At 35.6% G+C, this 15511-nt stretch overlaps 1 protein-coding gene and 1 pseudogene across 1 annotated transcript in view; one reads left to right on the top strand and one right to left on the bottom strand.

Annotated features, from left to right (window-relative positions):
• The window catches only part of LOC145259712 (matrilin-1-like), a 246121-nt gene that overhangs the window by 20139 nt on the left and 210471 nt on the right, over positions 1–15511 (top strand). The gene's annotated exons all lie outside the window — the stretch shown is intronic.
• LOC145260050 (U2 spliceosomal RNA) lies at positions 11355–11499 on the bottom strand (annotated as a pseudogene).

Here is a 15511-nt window from a genome sequence, read left to right on the forward strand (position 1 = left end):
TTTCTTTTTTTTTTAACGCGCACGCACACAAACACACGCACACACACACATGCTAGTAGGCTGCCCAGCGTGGCCCGGTCGGAAAATACGCTTAAGTATATTTTAATTTATGCAGCATTCATATTTATTATTATAGAGCCAATGCGCAATTGATTATTATATTGTACCCAATATGTAGTAGTGATTGCAAAAATCTGTTCCACGAGTCCGAATTCATCATATATCAAGTTTCAAACTTGTAGACCAAAAATTGACAGTTTGGTAGACCGTCATTCACACACACTGACGGACGCAAGATCACACACACACACACACACACACACACACACACACACACACACACATATATATATATATATTTATTTTATTTTATTTAATTGTGTTATATATATATATATATATATATATATATATATATATATATAACACAATTAAAGACGGTAAATTATACTTTACATGATTTTATTGTTCGACAGGACAGGTTACTCACACTAGAAATATCAACATTTCCTTAATCCGTGGAGTTTCAAAGAAATGCATGCTTCTCATCAGAGGAAAGATATTAGCAAATGAATAATAAGCATGAAGAATCCTAGAATGGATGAAACGCGGAGTATTCAGTGTAGCTTAATCGCCATATACCTTTTTATAACTTTATATATATATATTTACAAGGGATCATCACTCAAGACGCCACTCGAGGATAAATTTTATTGAATGTAAGGTGGTAGTTTAGTAATCGTTAATGGTGTAGAATTTGAATTATTTAAGAGGACGGTTCAACAAGAACTTGTTTACATTGGACTTAGAGGTTACCATATTGTAATCGGCCGGGAAGCAAGCCAGTGGAATAGTTTTCCGCAAGCTGGCAGTTATAGGAGATAAGTTTTGTTAATGGAATATGCGTTTACATTTAGGCACAGAGGGTGGATAAAATTGTTGCTAGTGTTTGAAGCTAGTCGAGTGTTTTCGTTGAAATTTGGCAAGAATGGGATCGTAGGAGCTCAGACGAGCACTTGCTATGAAAGGTAACGACAGCAGAGACAGGCTCGCAACGTCTCTTCTGTGGGAAAGATGTTGCAGGGAAGCAAAAGGGACATCACCCAAGTTTCAAAACCTGTTTTGAACTCTATTAAGGTAAAATAGGAAGAACGGAGCAACTCCTGCTCAGATGTGACAACAGTATTCCATTTTAGGACGTACATTATTACTAAGTTCCACTTGCGTATTGAGCACCATCGAAATAAATAGAAAAAAAAATAATACACGAGGTATATCACATAGTACATGCGACTTGGGACCGCTTGTGAATTTCATACTCCCATGAAACTTCCTCCTTTGTAGGAAGCCGGTTCAATCTGAATAGGGTTAGTGCCGTTTCACACACTCATACCACATCATAATAGTGGGTATAAACTGACCTATGACTGCATTCATCTTATTATACAGGTTGAAACAGTTTGCTTCGAAGTAGGAAGTTTCATGAGAATATCAAAGTCACAAGCGGTCCTAGTCACTTGCATATTCTCGTCATGACCAGGCTTACCGTTAACTTCGCTAATCAAACGATAACAGGTGAGTCACCGTGATTATGCGGAATATATTATGTGCAGAAATACGAAGCTATATATATATATTACTAGATGTACCTGGCGTTGCCCGGTATTAAACGCAACGTTAAATTCCTTAAAAAAAAAAATGAAGTAAAAAATAAATAAAAAAAACGGAAAGAAACTGAGACATGTGCATGCGAGTAATGTTCCCCCCACCCCCGAAACAGTTTACTCCTTGTTAGTAAAAAAAAAAAAAAAAAAAATGCCCAAACTGACATCGAATCTAAAACTTAGACAATGAGCCAAATACAATAACCATTAAGCCAGCCTGGCACGATCTTTAAAAAGTGTTTTCTAATATACTTATTCTTAACATAATGTGAACGATTCGCGCATGCGCAGTCGTGAAACAGTTGACAAACATAAAGATCCTATGACTCTCCAGTACCCATTTTTCAATTTAGACACCTTAGCAGCCCTTTTTTCCGAATGAAAACTGATTAAAGTTTTCCATGTGTCTGAATACCCTATATGCCAAATTTCTAGTCTGTAGATAAAATATTCGTTGAGAAATATAGGTTGAGAGTTGTCACCACAAACATTCACACACTATATATATATATATATCAAGTATGTTGTAGACACTTTACGGGATACACACACCTCGAGATTATATATATATATATATATATATATATATATATATATATATATATATATACATACATACTCGGGTTTTTTATATTCAAAAATAATGGACTAATGAATTCAACGAGGTTGTTAGATAGTGCTCAATAAAAAGAGCTGATAATACTTGTTTATTGTTATATAAACATGCTATACTATTCAAAAGGTCAATGAATTATTCATTGAACTTTTGAATAGTCAAGTCGCTGCCTGATGATATCTGTTGTTTGATTGAAACAAGTGGCTATTTGTAGCAGCGGGATGTGAGCATGTTTATATAACAATAAACAAATATATATATATATATATATATATATATATATATATATATATATATCTTGAGGTGTATGTATTCCGTAAAGTGTCTACAAAAGTTGAGATAAAAGACAAAACTGTCTACTAGTACAGTAGTCAACTTTCTACCCCCGCTCTCCCCCTTTTTGAGCGATCTTCCGAAATCATTGTTTACATTACCGGTTCCAGGGAATGTGATTCTAATTCTGAACTAATGCTGCGCACGCGCGCGCGCGCGCACACACACACACACACACACACACACACACACACACACACTGTTTATCACATTACTGAGGGGAAAATGATTCCCAACTAGCATTAGGGTAAAAATGTTCTTTCGTATGAATAATTGGGGTTTTTAGGGTCGGAAAGTGGGATTGAGAAGTCAGCGCCCTAGGGGAGGGGTACTCTTACCTGCAAAAAAAAGTGTTTGAGGTGGGGGTAACCCAGTCGGTATTCCCTGGAAAGTGCACCTCGGGCGATTAGCATTGAACTAACCTCTTTCTCAAAGAGAGAACGCAACGACTAGGAGCGTGGACCTCCTAGAACTAAGCTCTCACCGCAAAATCAATAAGGGCCGGATCATTACAGGAATGATCAAATCTGTTGGTTTTGAGGGCCGAGGATAAAAACATTTCGTCCAAATGAAACGCAAACAAAATAAACGATAATCTGTGTATGTATAGATAGAAAGATATAGCTATAGATATCTATATAGATAGATGTGTGTGTGTGTGTGTGTGTGTATGTATGTGTGTGTGTGTGTGTGTGTGTGTGTGTGTTTTACTTTTTCCACCTCCTCTTCTGTGTATTGCTTAAATGTCGACCTGACTTGATTGTTTTTTGGCAAAGATAACTTGGCTCACAAGTCCGGCGTCGAATGTTGCACTCCAAGAACGCAGCGCAATGAGGGGTTGGTGGTTCACCTTTTCGTTTGGGAGCCTTCCCCTTCACCTTTTTTACAAAGTGGTGTACCCCCCCCCCCAACACGTCACCTACGATTTTTGCTACGTTTATATTTTGGCTAACATTTTGAAATGATTTTCGATTTCTCCCTTTACTTTTTTTTTGCTGGTTGTGTTATGGACGATACAACCGTGGGAAGCCTCGACCAAAAAAAAAAAAAAATAAAGCCTTCTCTATCTTTAGTTATGTTTCTCTTTTTTGTTTTCATTCAATCCGTCCCTCTCCCTCACTCCATTCCTTTCCCATTGCGTCCACTATTTCTCTATTTCCTTCCCTTTTTCTCCCCTTTCCTTCCTTTTCTTTCTCCCCTTTCCTTCCTTTCTCCCCTTTCCTTCCTTTTTCCTCTTTCTCCTTTCCTTCCTCTTTCCCCTTTCCCCTTTCCTTCCTCTTCCTTTTACCCCTTTCCTTCCGTTTCTCTCTCCCCTTTCCTTCCTTTTCTCTCTCCCCTTCCTTCCCTTTCTCTCTCCCCTTTCCTTTCTTTCCTCTCTCCCCTTCCTTTCCTTTTCTCTTTCCCCTTCCTTCCCTTTCTCTCTCCCCTTTCCTTCCTTTTCTCTCTCCCCTTTCCTTCCTTTTCTCTCTCCCCTTTCCTTCCTTTTCTCTCTCCCCTTTCCTTCCTTTTCTCTCTCCATTTTTCCTTCCTCTTTCCTCTTTCCCCTTTTCTTCCTCTTTCCCCTTTTCTTCCTCTTTCCCCTTTCCTTCCTCTTTCCCCTTTCCTTCCTCTTTCCTCTTTCCTTCCTCTTTCCCCTTTCCCCTTTCCGTCCTCTTTCCTCTTTCCCCTTTCCTTCCTCTTTCCCCTTTCCTTCCTCTTTCCACTTTCCCCTTTCCTTCCTCTTCCTTTTACCCCTTTCTCTATCCCCTTTCCTTCCTTTTCTCTCTCTCCTTTCCTTCCTTTTCTCTCTCCATTTTTCCTTTTCTTTCTCCCCTTTCCTTCCTTTCCTTTCTCCCCCTTTGTATCTCCCTCCATTCCCCCTCCTGTGTGTCTCCCTCCATTTCTCCCCCTGTATGTCCCTCTTTTTCCGTTGTCTCTTTTTATTGCTTATATACTTATGCTAAAATATCAACTCATAGAATACAAACCCAGATAAATCTAATAAATAAAAAACAAGAAGTTTAGCTACGTGCAGACACATAAAGATATTGGAGTTGTTACTTTATTACGAGAATAAGTAATAACATTAAATAGAATGTAGAAGAGAAAACAATATTCCAACTAATTAACAATCAATATATTATTCTTGTGGAAATTGTTCCAAACATGACGTGAAGCCAAGAAGTGTGATAAACTAATAATCGCTAAGACAAGAGATGCTTATTGACCTGAAACTTGAAAAGAGCTCAGCTGTAGGTAGGAAGAAACAATCAACAAGAAAATAATGTATGTCTTTTACCCTCAGGCCACGGTTTAAATAGTATTAGCATATGTGGTGATATTCTCCTTTGTTTATAATGGACTATTCCAATCTTTATTTTTTTTCATTTCTTTGTTACCTTCGGCTCTTAATAAACAGGAAAGGGCGACGGAAGCGAATATTTAAAATACGAGCGCACATCAAAAACATACAGTGAGAGAGGATGAAAATGATAGATATAAAATAAGCAAAAGATTTCATTTAAGCATTGTTGATTGGAACACTCGTCTGGCTGAAACCACTATTAACAATTTCTCTCACTCTTTTTTTTTTTTCTCTAATCCTAAACGTGGATTCCATGAACAAAGCTTCTTCGAACTGCACGCCTGTGGAGCTCTATTCCGTTTGCCTGATTTCCAGCTGAGTACAATATGGTTGTCTTCAAGTCCAACGTAAACAAATTCTTGATAAGCCTTTCCCTTAAGTAATCCAATTAACCAAATGTCCACTATTAACGATTACAACACTATTGCCCAATGACTACCGAACACTCAGTAACCTTTATCCTTGAGTGGCCTCTGGGTCTTGATAAGAGGTGACTCCTTTGTAAAAATAAATAAAAAATGAAATCGGAGGGTTTTATTCCAAATATAACTCTATCCCAAAACAAGCAAATATTTCAGAATGTATTAATTTCAGTAATTACGGTTTTTCAGATTTATTTATCAAGCTGGACTCCCGTTTCCACCACGTCAGCTGCAGGTGCGTCTATTTCCTGACATGTACTACGTAACCCTCACCCCTCACTGTAAGTCATACTAGTTCATATAATCTTTATTCCCGGGCATAGGGTCCTAATATATAAGACATCAATATAATTTTCTTAGTTGGGTTCATCTTATGAATAAACAAAGTCGTTATTGATGTAATAATAACATTATGATGTTGCTTCTCGTATTATTTGGATCCTTCGGACTACTATTCTCATCTTTTATGCCATTTTCAAAACGTTTCGGTCGATGTAACCTCCGGCCTTCTTTGGGTGTATCTTGTCAAACTCGGGTATAGTTTCTGTCGAACTCGGAAATCTGAACGGAATTTCGAACAAAACCGTTTATTTACTCCATGGGAGTAGCATGTTCTCGTCTCGTAAGCCATGACTGGATAGAGTTTGTAAATAATTCGCAATTGTATTCTTCGTTCGTCCACACTAAGAATTGAACCTTCACCCTTCAGAAAAATCCCACTTTAACAAGTATTCTGACCATTGCACGACGAGTCCTTGCGAGTTCAACAAGATGCGCCTGAAGAAGGCTTAAGGTTACATCCACCAAAACGTTGTGAAGATGATACTCAAGATGAGAACAGTAGTCTGGTGAATGAAAATAATACGGATAACAAATCCTCATCTCAAAAACTTTGAAATATGATATGAAGTTTTATCTGCGTTGTTTTTGGAGATGATTGTGTTAATGTTTCGGCTATTTTACGGCATATCAACTCTTTATTTTATTATTGGAATCCTTTGAGATGAGTAATTTGTATATTTATTTGCGGACTGTTATCCTCATTTTCATGGTTGTTGTTTCACGAAGTTTCGGCCAACTATTCCTCTAGCCTTCATCAGGTGATTAACCGCGATGGTATGGACAATAAAAGCAGGATAGACAGACTAAGAGTGGTGGAGGCAGATTGAAACGGAGAAAAGGCAAGAGATGGCAGAAAGATGAAGAGAGCGGAAAAAAAAAAGATTGTTGTTTTAGGTTTTGCAGAATATGATTGCGTTTTGAAAAGAAAAAAGAAAAAATAACATCAATGTTTTGTGCTTTTCGGGTCAGGAAGCTAGTATTTTCAGACAGCCTGATTTGGTAACACCAGTGAGAGAGAGAGAGAGAGAGAGAGAGAGAGAGAGAGAGAGAGAGAGAGATTGTGTTTTCATGCTTACTGAGATCAGTTCATCCCTTCCAACTCGTGCCCAACCTGGCAACCCCTTTGTTTTATCTGGGCTGTCGTTGGATTCTCTTTAGAGTTGACCCCGGACCCAAACACCTCGCTTTTTTTTTTTTTTTTTTTTTTTGACATTTGCATTTGACAACATAAAGCTGCATCAAAAGGAGATTAAAAAGTAGATATTAAGTTTACTTTCGTCAACCTCATAACCCTCGCTTCCCTTATTTTGTCCTTTTTTTGTCCTCACATTCCATGAGCGATGTTTCTGGCAAAGAGGGGAGAATTGCTGTTTGTTTTGGTCGGAATCTATCCATCTAACACTGATCGTTGACTATTTTTTTTTTTTTTACCTTTAAGTAGTATTTTTAAACTCTTTACATAAAGTGGCTTCATGTGTTGTCTGGAGCGATTTCTACTTAAAAAAAAAATCCTTTTCTTAATGTGCCCATATCTGCTTTTGACAACAAATCCCGTTTTCCTAAGGTGTCTGTTCTTCTTGATGTCTTACACAGTTGCCCCTCATCCTTTCCAGCACTCTTCTCTCAAATTGGACGACTTTTCTCAACGCAAAGCCACCAGAGTCGAGACCTTTGTTCAGATAGGTTGTTCTCTGTTGGATTAAGTATTGTCCTTTGCAGATCTATATTCACATGCTTTTCTTCTCACGTTTTGAGAAGGGGTTAGTTTATCGCTAATCGCCTGAAGCGCCCCAACTGGGTAATGTCGGTTGAGCTGACCGAACATGTTATTTTTTGTTTGTTTGTTTTTTTTCACAGGTCAAAGTGTTCTTTGTCTAAGACGCTGACTTAAAAAAAAAAAAAGAAAAAAAAAAAGGAACTCGCTTTATCGACCTTGTGTCCCATCTGTGAGAGGGACATAAATATCAACTTCCACCCGAATAACATTCCCTGAATCGTTCAACCTTCTGTTGCTATATTTCAAGCCTGTTCTATAAGTGCAGAAAATCAAGTTCACAATTATTCAGAACTAGCAGGGAGACCCGACGTTACCCGGGATTGAATGATGATCAACGAATATTTCACACTCTTATATTTTTATTGTCATCGAAATCCGTGAAATCGCCCGGGAGGAAGCTTCACATGTCTCCATGCAGTAACTCGGTCCAAAATATGTTATTCTACATTGCACTCTAGAGAACCTACTGTTTCTTTTATAAAATTATTTTATATAAACTTCTCTCCGTTTAACGAAAAAAAAAAAAAGAAAAGAAATTTACGTGCGAGGTTTGGACCTACAGACCACGTCATGCAAAATAAACACAAAAATAAACGTAAATTTTCAAGTCTTATGGAATTCTTTGCAGTTAATGAAAAGAAAAAATATATGCGGAGTTTGAACCTACAAACAACGTCATGCAAAAAGAAAATAAAAACGTTATTAACTTACGTACAGTAGAATTTTCACAGTTCGTTGATCTATCATTGTTGCTAAGCGACCACATGGAAAAATGGCTTTACCGATGAGAGATGAATTAAAATTACGGTTTCAATTATCGGTAATTATCGGGGGTATTCTGAGACAAAACTTAACTAAGAACACTCCCAGACTTATACGCTAAATTTATGTAAATTTTAAAGAAAATCTGTTCAGCTGTTTCGGAGTCTATAAGGAACGAACTCTCACACACACAAAGTTGCATTTATATAATCGTAGAGGTTACTCGTACATTGTTAGCTGGTTGTTTTACACACGCCCTTTCCAGGGTGCATCTAGATGGTGATCAAGACTCCTTTTTTATTATTTATTTATTCGCTCATAAAGAATTAAGTCGAGACTGAATTGTTGGAAGGCATACGCCGGTTGTACGCTTAAGTTATGAAACTCTTTACGAAGGAAATGAAATTATCGCGATCATGTTAAATTAGTTTTGCATTACCGACTACCTAGATCAGGGGTTATCAACCGGGGTCCATATGGACCCTAGGGGTCCATGGAATATTTGGGGGGGGGGGGTCCACAGGCAAAACATAACAGAATGGGGGCCCATAACGATATTTTGGTGGTCCATGAAGAAAACCAACTCAGAATAGTTTTTATTATTAAAAATTTAATTTCTACTGTCTGATCTCCATCGGCTTGACCATGGAAGAAACATTGTAATATTGTAATACAAGATATTGGTAAAGAATTATTATCACTCTAATTTAGATGATGATGATGATGATGATGATGACTATTATTATTATTATTATTATTATTGTTGTTGTTGTTGTTGTTGTTATTACTTATCATTATTATCATAATTATTATTGGCATTAAATTAGTTTTCATTTAAAAATAAAGCTTAATTATATACTATTTCTTTGATTATTAAAACCTCAAAATTTATATGAGTGAAAAATAGAAGATTGTCTTATGACCAATAGTTATGAAGGGGTCCACCAAGATAAAAAGAAGGGAAAAGGGGTCCATGAGTAAAAAAAAAAGGTTGAGAATCACTGATCTAGATAGCTCATTTTTTTTTTTTAATAAAGAAGACTGCTTTCCACTAAGCAGCAACCATTATTTCGGTTTATTAATCTTTTGAGGGTATCCTTTAATATATGACCAGACATATCAAAATTTAAAAAAAAAAAAAAAAACATTTCTAGTCAGCGAGCGATTTACAATTGTTAATTGGGAGATATGCAGAGTGAAGAAACTCGTTAAAAACAAAATGGCGGCCTTCTAGCAATAAAACCATTTTATGACTGTATAGAAAGTAAAAAGGGGAAATTAGCTCGCGTAGATGAGATCGTTTGCTCTGATATAAACGAGAGTCATCCTGCAAAACCTCGCACATTTACGAATGAGGTTTTTACACTCATCCACAAATTAACAATAAAAACGTACAAATTGATTCGTAGTACCATTAAAAGCCGCCTATGTCTGCGCCAGGAGAATAGTGCTTATTTATGACGTGGAGCTGGGTCAGATAAGGATTAGGGTTAGGTATAGGCACGTGGTGATCTAAGGTGAAAGTCTCAAAGTTTTAGCACATACATATTCCCTCTCTCTCACGCGTGTGTGTGCTTATTTATACAAACGTTAAGGGTTTGTATTACTGTACACATTGATTCGAAAAAGTTGTCAAAAAAAAAATATATAACAAATAAATGTTATCAAAGGCAAGATAAGTTACTTTTCTACCAAACTGGATATATTTTTCGTGTTTTTATTCAATGTAACATGCTTATTTAGCTCGAAAAACATACAGTGTTTACCGATGTATTGGAAGATTCAAAATGGCGCCCGACTTTCTCTTTAACACGGTAAGTTTGGGAAAAGGTGTTATGAATAATAAACTAGACAAAATACTATTTAACAAACACCGAATATATGTCAACCTATGTCACGGTAACATATATTGAGCAAGTTTCTAACAGTATTTTGTCTAGTTTTATATTTATAGCACCTTTTCCCAAACTTACCGCGTTAAAGAGAGAGCCGGGTGCCATCTTGAATTTTCCAATACATCGGTAAACACAGTGTGTTTTTCGAGCTGAATAAACATATTACATTAAATAAAAACACCGAAAACATATCCAGTTTGGTAGAAAAGTAACTTATCTTGCCTTTGATGACATTTATTTGTTATATATTTGTTTTTGACAACTTTTTCGAATCTATGTGTGCAGTAATACAAACCCAACGTTAAGTTTGATAATGGTTTTTGGCCTGATGATGCAGGCTCCACGAAAAGAGTTACTCCTGAAACATGTATGCACATGTGTAGCGGTCGTATAAATAAACATACTACAGACATGCTCTTTTTATTCATCGAATATTCTTTAATAAACACAGGAGTTTCAGTGGATTTACAGCTAGGAAACTAAAGCAACATATATACCGTTAGAAACTCTCTTAATATATGTTACGGTGACATAGGCTGACATATAATCGGTGGGTTTCTAACAGTATTTTGTATAGTTTTTATTTTTAACTCATTTTTCCAATATATTGTGTCCAATAGAGTCCGGCGCCATTTTAAATTTTCTAATACATCGGTAAACACTTCTTTTTTTTTTTCGAACTAAATAAACATGTTACATTAAATAAAATCACTAAAAAAATTATCCAGCTGCTTTTGATAGCATTTATGTGTTATATATTTGTTTTGTTTGTGTTTTTTGTTGTTTTTTTTTGACAACTTTTTCGAATCTGTATAGTAATACAAAGCCGATTTAAAAATAAACTATTTTCGACCGTATCTTCGGCTTTCTCCAGTGTAATGAAGGGAGTGACGTGTGTTTGGTCATGTCTAGCAAGTGGGTGCGGTTTAATCTTTGAGATGGTGTTTATTTGCTCCCCCACTGAGCAAATTAGGCACAAGGCCGTTTTTAATGTGAGGTAAAAACCAGCTCCCCTAAAAGGGGTCACTCTGGTTACCAAAAATAATAATTGTCCCAGTATAGAGGGTTTCCCCTCCATTGACTGGTACAAATTATCTTAAGTGCAGTATCTGCCGGAACAGATGGTATTTATTTGCTCCCCCACTGAGCAAATTAGGCACAAGGCCGTTTTTAATGTGAGGTAAAAACCAGCTCCCCTAAAAGGGGTCACTCTGGTTACCAAAAATAATAATTGTCCCAGTATAGAGGGTTTCCCCTCCATTGACTGGTACAAATTATCTTAAGTGTAGTATCTGCCGGAACAGATACTACACTTTGATCTTGGCCAAAAGGCCAAGAAAAGGGGTAGGGTGCGGTTTAATCTTTGAGATGCTGATATAAATGTGTCTGTGAGGGTATTAAAGATTATTGAAGGAGTCTTTAAATGGAGATTTATCAGGATACAAAAGCTCAACATGTGGGGTGGAGCATAAGTATATAAGTTTTTAAAAAAACTTCCTACTGATTTCCATGTATTATTTTCATTTTAACATTTCCTTCCTAATGTATTCTAAGCTAGATGCCACATTTACCTATATCTGTACCATACCTTCTTTCTCCTGTTCTGAAGAAAAGCATTAGGCTTCGAAATACTTAGGTATAAAGAGCACGTATAGCCCCTCATCCCAAAGATATTCCTTCCTGGTTGAACTGACAAAAAAAATGAATGTCATTCATATAATATGTTGATATTGGAATTCTGTAGAAGTTCAGCATAAGTGAAGAAAAACTGCAAACGTATTTATCTAAGCTAACACGAACGCCCGATTAAGCCCGGTCGTAAAGTGCACTTGAATATATTTTAATTCTTGCAAATATCGTATGTATTATTATAGAGTTAATGTTCTATCGATTTTTATATAAAGTTGAGATTTCTAAAATAAAAACATATATATCCATATGACTTGGGTGCATTAGCTTGAATCGAAAATCGAGTTCCATTAGCCATAAGCAAAACTTGTAAAAAATGCTTAATAAAGTTATTTATGAAAAATAAATAAATAAAAATAAATTACTGGAGTACCATCAGCTATAATCGAAACCAAAACTTATGAAGAATTATTGGTGAAATTATTTATTCCAAGAAATGGAAGTTTATAACAATTGAACTACTCTGATGTAAGCGTGACACAGAAAATAAATGACACACACGCTATCCTATTTATCTATCTATATAATTATAAAAATCAAATGACCTTGTAACGAGTGTTGTAACCTGATGTGTTTGTGATTATTTGGTAAAACCGAAACTTGAAAGGGTATGAATTATAATCAACACTGAATGCATTCGTAATACATTATTTATTTAACTATAACATAAACTTAAATGTTCGTAATGAACGATTGAGGAACGATAGCGGCCATGTTAATGTCCCAGTCTGTTCTCCTAGTCTCCTCTGACTGCCAGGCACGACTAATCTTTTGATGGAAGGGAGATAATTCTGCATTTATCCATTTATGGATTATCTCTCTTTGACCATCTAACATAACCCAACATCCGGTTTACGACTTCCGATTGCGCATGCGTACATAAACAAATAATCAACGCGTCAATAAAACGTATTGTTTTACTGTGTATGATTTCAGCATCCCAATTGTGCGTGTATTTTTCGCGTTTAAATTATCCAAATAAAAAAGTGTTAATACTTTCTCCATTTCTTTTTTTTTTTTGCATCGTTCATTTCCGTATTATGTTTAAGTTATTTTGACGCAATTTTCTTACAAATAAATGTTTAACCCGTTGATAACCATAAGAGCATTTTACAACGGCCATTTACCCACCGCCTTCATTTTTTTATTTATTCTCCATTTTTTTTTTGATAGACCTTTCTTAAAAAAGAAACGTTCGTACATTTTCTTCTACCAACATAAATAACCCCAAAAATGTTTTTTATAATTTGCATTACAAATAAATAATAAACGCGGCAATAAAACTTATTGTTTTACTGTGTACGTTTTCAGCGCCTCAATTGTTTTTTTGTTTTTTTTTGCGTTTATATTAAAAGATATATCAAAATTTGAATTTAACTTTAAGTAGTATGGTATCTGTTCAGTGCACATAAGCATGGCAAACCACTTATAATTCAATGGCTGTATTTTTTTTTTTAATAAACAATTATAAACAGAACGACTCCTATAAATCTATCTATAGTCTTTTTTCATTTTAATATTCTTTCATAGAAACGTTTCTGTTATGTCCAAAAACCTATTTTCTTTACGTCACAAGTGTCATGCTCATGCATGAATTCCATAGATAATATAACATGGTCCTGGATATGACCTTAAACTATATCCAGTGGTGAGACCCCAGCTTGCGGGCTTTGGGGAGTGTGGAGCCACCCTTTGATTGCCATTGTTTCCATGTCCACTCTGACCTAAAGTGATAGTACCTGTTAGGGTCCCAATTATTGGTTAAATAGAAACAGACTTGAAAACAACAAATATATTCTATTAAAAAAGATTTCTTCAAAATCTTTGCATTCGGCATTAAACAAACAACCAACCAACGTAAAATAACCAACCAACCATAATATAACATACTGACCCAACGGGTCACGGTAGTCTAGCATATAGATAAAAACCATTGCAAGATTTGGGAAAATTTTTGAATTGTTATTTTCATCATTATTCGTAAGGTCACGCCTTCAAATCTATGGGCGCGCAGCCGCACGGAAGAAAAAAAGGATTCAAACTGAATTATTTACTTTCTTACAACGAATTTGCGACTTTTAATAACTAACTCTCTTCACTGTTAATAACTAACTCTCTTCACTTTTAATAACTAACTCTCTTCACTCCTAAAAAAATCAAATGTATCTTTTTTCTTTTTTTTATCTATATTCATCCGATGTGATAAAAATTGTAACGAGTACATTACTTTTTTCAATTTTGAAAATAGTTTTAATTTAAGGGGAGAGTAAGTAGAAAATATAAAGTCCAAGAAAATGTCTCTATATTTTCAAACTCTATCTCTTCCGAAACTAAAAGTCGCAGATTGACGGTAGAGGCTTCAAATGATTGGATTTTTTTTTTTTTTGATTTTTTTTACAGACTGTTCTTTTATGGGTCTTTAGCGGTTCAAATGGTTTTTAAGGGGTCAAAAATGGGTCAAAATTGAAAAAAAATAGTCCCACATTTTGTACATTGTATCTTAGTTTACTTTTAATCAGGTCATATGCATGTCATGTTGTACAGTGGTAACGTCACCAGCTCTGAATGCTATAGTTTTGTTTTTGGTTTCGATTCTAGCTGATAGCACCGAAATACTTTTTTTTTTTTTTAATTTTCGAAATCAGTGTAATAATATATACGAAATCTGGACAAATTAAGCGTATTTTACGCCCGGGCAAATCCGGGCACCCCACCTTCCGCTATTTTCTAAAAAAGTTTTCAATCGAATAAAACTTTGATTAAAATTTTTTTGAAGAATTAGAGGACTGAAAAAATATTGCTGTTACTTATATCTTTTTGTCTCTTGAATTGTTTTTATTTTCGTATGCAGGGAGAAAATTTTTACAAATCAATGCCAACAATAGAGCTTTCGAGTTTATATGGTACTAGCGAGGGGTACCCGGCGTTGCCCGGGTGTTTGGAGGTGTGTGTGGAAACTCCGGGGGGGGGGTAAAAAAAGAAGTAAGTATGAGGATCGAACCCGAACCGTTGAGGCAAAGTTGTAAATTAAATTGTGAAAAAAAAAAAGCGTTCGATGTTAACCATTGCCCCACCGCGAAATGCTAACGGAAACACGTTTGAATTTATTTAATTATTTGGATTTGGCGGGTGCCCGTTTTAATGAGTTAATGAGGTCAAGTTTGACTGCGAGGTAGTATTCATTTACTGCGGAACGCTTTTTTTTTTAATTTTTTTTTTTTTTCCCAAGATGTTATAGGAAAAAGACTAACCCACCTACGGCGAGCGACAAATGTTGAACATTTATCTTCCCGAAATCGAGCAAATTAAATAGACAGGCGAGCTTCGTTGTTAACTGTGAGATATTACGATTCATATGTGATATAAAATGTTTTAAAAAGTTGTGAACCGACCGACCTCTTCTCTGAAAAAAGCCTTTTGTAGACATACAGAAAAGGGAACACACACACATACATACATTTTCGTTTATATATTTATAGATGATTTTGGCACGTTTGAAAGTTTAAGAATTTTTTTTAGTTGATCTACGCCCATTTTCGCATGTTTAATTTAAAACTATTATCAATGAATATCTTATATCTGTCCGTTTGAAGCTGAAACTATGCTATATATTTCATATATATCTACTAGCTGTTACTAATAGTCATTTAAAGACAAAATGTTTCGC

The sequence above is a fragment of the Euprymna scolopes genome, chromosome 35, assembly GCF_053919585.1.
Source record: "Euprymna scolopes isolate OS-2025 chromosome 35, ASM5391958v1, whole genome shotgun sequence".
Classification (NCBI taxonomy): Eukaryota; Metazoa; Mollusca; class Cephalopoda; order Sepiida; family Sepiolidae; genus Euprymna; species Euprymna scolopes.